Raw genomic sequence first — 4,877 nt, 5'->3', positions numbered from 1 at the left:
CTTGGCCTCAAACCAGCTTTTCTGCGTATCTGAGAAAATACATTTTCTAGAGCATCTTGTGTCAATCTGCTCGTCAAAATAAACTGAAAATCATTCAGAAAACATGCCTCTGCTAACTGTATGGCTGATAAAGTAGAGAGAATCAAACCAGTATGTAATGGTTTCCACCCTTTACCAATTTCTATAAGCTGTATAACATTAATAATTCAAAAAGTAACTCAATTTTTTTGCTTTTATTTCTCACAGAAATTGAGTTCTTTCTACATCTAGAGGATAGCATTTGAAACCACTGACATATAAATCTTATCCACCATGCTGTTGTAAGAGCATTAGGGCTTATCTCTTTTAATGCTACTGCCTTCTCCAATCCCACAGCTGTTTTAATTAAAAAAAACTCACAGCAGAAGCAACATTCATTTTATCAAAATGTGAGGGGAAGAGGTCTTCTTTACTGAGATGATGCATAGTTCTCAAACCACAATTTTGGTTTGTTTCAGTAAACCAGATATCTTTTAATAAATCCTGCAGATACATGCAAAGTAACGAAATTTTCTTTACTGCAAACATAACTGGGCAGTTTTATACTATGATTAAGAGTTGCAGACCAGAGATTTTTTAAAAGATGTGGCACATCTGCAAATACATAAATAATTTTGCCCTTAATTTCAGTAGTGAAATTATTTCTTTGGTTTCGAGAAACAGATATTCCCAAAGAATTCCACAGGCTTCTATTTACTGCTGCCATATCGCTAACAATACCAACAACATTAAATCCAACAGAAATGACAGCTTCGATAACATCGACAACAAGTTGTTTCAGCTGGCATCCTGTTACCTGTCCAGTTATCTCATGGGCAACCACTTGCTTCCATTTCAGCTTCAGACCTCTTAGTAAAATAACTAAATAGTGATTTCCTGCATCCTTTTGATTTCCTAATGTACATTTACCAATAAATTTACGTTTTGAAATATCAAAATCAGGATTGCCAGAAATCTCCATTTCATCCAATGATAAAATACAGTCTTTATCACTAGCATTCATTTTTTCTCCTTTAATTTTCAAAAGTTCAATCATGTCACTGATGACTCCAAAATTCATTTTAAGACCTTGAAGTCTTTTATTTAAAGTGCTGTATGAAGGCACAGGAAAACCTATTCTGTGCAAGTAATTATAACCATGCTTGCCCAAGGCAAATCTAACTTTGAGGCCTTTTATTATTCCCTCGTTAGACCATTTTGCAATGCTTCTACGAGGAATTTTCAACATTGCTATTTGTTCATCTGAATGAAATATTTTCACTCCTTTCAGCAATTCCTCATGCTGTACTTGAAGGTCATGAAGTTGAATTTCAGTGCTATGCCATTTTTTTAAAACATTAATTTCATTTTTTTTTTTTTTTTTTTTTTTTGTTGCTGTAAGTTCTTTCAGTAATATTTTGTTCTGGCATTGCAGAAGCGAGATCAATTCAGTCTGCTGTTTTATAAAATTCTTTAAAAGAACATCCTGGAATAAAGAAAAAATCTATATGAATAATCATCAAAGAAGGGGGGAACACAACAAACAAAAAAGATCTGAAAGGTTTCAGATTTTAAATTACACCCAAAGGGGCTTTTTTTAACATTTTGTGTTTTACCTTTATTTATTAAATATCAAGTTTTTCGCACTTAAACTATAAAATTCAGTTCAACAGCAATATTGCAAGATAATTTTAAAATGAGCATATCTTCAGAATTCCCGATTCATTGTCTCCCGCGCTGGAGATAAAAGTGTCTTTTCTGTACAACACTGCCATTGCTCGCTTTGAAATACTCAAGTTTGTTAATCAAAAATTCGTTAAAGTTTTACAACATATAAAATCTATATTAAAACAAATTCCGAATTTCAAATTCGGGCTTCCAGATGTCCATATTCACAGTAGAATTAAGTCATTCAAAATTTGATGGCTCTAGGTACCGTTGTTTTATCAGAATGCGAAAACATACATGCATTTATGCAGATTCTTCACTATATAATTTCTTTAAATATAGTACAGGGTGATAATATTTGGTGGCAATAATTTCAAAAGTGATGCAACCGTTTATAGTGTTTCAATACAAAACGAAAACAATAGTCCTTCAGGGACAAAGCCCCTTTGGATTAAATGCCAAACTTAAACAGATAATAAATCCACAAAATAAAAATGAAACTTCCAGGTCTCTTTCCCTATACTGTGGTGGGTTTTTAAATTTGACTCTATTGTTTTCAGCATTTTCTAGATTATTTTTGTTTTATTTTCTAATATTTAAAATTTATTTCACTTAAAAATAGATTTTTAAAATTTATTTCCAGCTTTTCAAGGGATCGATTATCTCCTGTAACAGCTTTAATATCGTTATTAATCTCTCGTGCATTTGAAATAGATAAATAATAAATAATGTACAGATTACTGGCAATATTGAAATGCAGGCTCGAGAGCTGCATGCATTTTCTCGCACGAAGCATGTAATTATTATTATTTTTTTTTTAAAAAGTTTATAGAATATGTTTTCTCTTCTTGTTTGTATGTCGCCATTTTTTTTTAGTGTTAAATAAAAGTTATTGCTGTGTTCCATCATTGGAGTTGTTTCATTTCGCCAAAGAAGTATCACAGTCTTAATTATTTTGGAGGCACCGACCGAGATCGAATAATCGTGCATATTTTTATTTCATTAGTTCATCACTGAACATAATATTAGGGATACCAGATTATTACTTCCTGTTAATATTGAATTGCTTTATTTTATTAGTTCATCACTGAATGCAATATTAGCGATACCAGGTTATTACTTCCTGTTGATATTGAATTGCCTTATTTTATTAGTTCCTCACTGAACGTAACTTCCTGTTGATATTGAATTGTCTTATTTTATTAGTTCATCACTGAACATAATATTAGTGATACCAGGTTATTACTTCCTGTTAATATTGAATTGCCTTATTTTATTAGTTCATCACTGAACGTAATTAGTGATATCAGGTTATTACTTCCTGTTAACACTGAACTGCCTTATTTTATTAGTTTATCACTTGAATGTAAACTTAGTGATACCATTTTAATGCCGTTTCTACTAGAGCTCAAAGGAAAAGAAAAATAGCTGAAGAGCAGATCTTGGAACCGATGAAGGAAGAAAATAAAGCATCCAGAGATGTATTTGAAGAAAAAGTTAAATCACCAGAATTAAACGTGGAAGATGTTCACGAAAATTTGAAAAACGATAAAGAAATTAATATTGAGAATCATTTTGCAATGCAGCGTTATCATCATCTTTCGGCTTTTGATTTAATATCAAAGCCGATACTAATACACGAAGAAAACAATTGTCGAAAGCAAATGACAAATGAATATTATCCGAAAGGCACAGATGAACTGAGGAAAGGCTTTGCTGTGAATTATAGCCAAGGAACTGGTCCACTATGGAAGAGATCTAGGCGCCGTCAAGAAAAAAAAGGAAGACTAATTTGAACACTGTCCATTTTCTTATTTAAATGTGGTGTAAAAATATTTGTTTAAAACTTAAAATTTTCGGTCTGAAAATTTGGAAATTTATAAGAGAAATTACCTTTTCTCTTTAAGCATTTGAGCAAGCCGAGCTTATTAAACTGTCAAATTTTACAGAACTTTTCCCTTCGGAAAAAGTCTCTCCGTTGGGGGAGAGGTTGTAACAGCTTTAATATCGTTATTAATCTCTCGTGCATTTGAAATAGATAAATAATAAATAATGTACAGATTACTGGCAATATTGAAATGCAGGCTTGAGAGCTGCATGCATTTTCTCGCACGAAGCATGTAATTATTATTATTTTTTTTTTAAAAAGTTTATAGAATATGTTTTCTCTTCTTGTTTGTATGTCGCCATTTTTTTTTTTTTTTTTTTTTTTTTTTTTTTTTTTTTTAGTGTTAAATAAAAGTTATTGCTGTGTTCCATCATTGGAGTTGCTTCATTTCGCCAAAGAAGTATTACACTCCATAATCATGAGCAATTTAATAACACAAATTATCAACTTATATCACAGCCTTCACAAGTGCTGATGAAATTAATTAAAATTAATTACAATTTGGTTGCAAGATGAGACTAAACGTTGTTTTTGCAAACAAAACTGAAATTTACATAGAGAATTTGCAACTATTGATGAAATTAATTACATTCCTTTTACCAAAAAATTACTTTATAGAACATTTTAAATGTATATAAGGAAGCAATTTAATTATACATTAGTTGTCATCTTACATCAGAGCCTTCACAAATAGATGGTATTTCATTGCAAAATGAGGCTAAAGGCTGTTCTTGCAAACAAACCTGAAATGTACACAAAGAATTTGTAAATGCTGATGAAATTAATTACATTCCTTTTACCCCCCCCCCAAAAAAAGTTTATAGAAACGTTTTGTATAAGCAAGCAATTTAATAATACACTAATTATCTACTTACATGAGATCCTTCACAAATTGATGGCATTTTATCACAAGATGAAGTTGAAGCTTGTTCTTGCAAACAAACCTGAAATATATATATATATAAGAAATTTAGAAATACAGATAATATAAACTACATTCATTTAAGAAATAATTATTTTACATAACATTTTATAATTCATAAATAGATAATAAATTGCTAACACTCAAAATTCAAAAATAATTCCATAGCACAACAGCCAGATATAGTACAGCTGTTTAGGAACCATAAGACAAACAATTTCATATTTCAGAAATTGTATAAAAATTCATCAATATATGTAAAACATATGACATTTAATAGCTGCTCAAATGATCACATAGCATAGATTCTTTACTAGCAGCTGTTATTTAATCAGAAGGTAATGCTAAATGTTGTTGCAAACACACCCGAGATGTACTGTA

Source organism: Stegodyphus dumicola, chromosome 1, assembly GCF_044657685.1.
Source record: "Stegodyphus dumicola isolate Sdum_Otavi_A_Nest chromosome 1, ASM4465768v1".
In the NCBI taxonomy this organism is placed as follows: domain Eukaryota; kingdom Metazoa; phylum Arthropoda; class Arachnida; order Araneae; family Eresidae; genus Stegodyphus; species Stegodyphus dumicola.
This window is presented reverse-complemented; position numbering follows the sequence as displayed.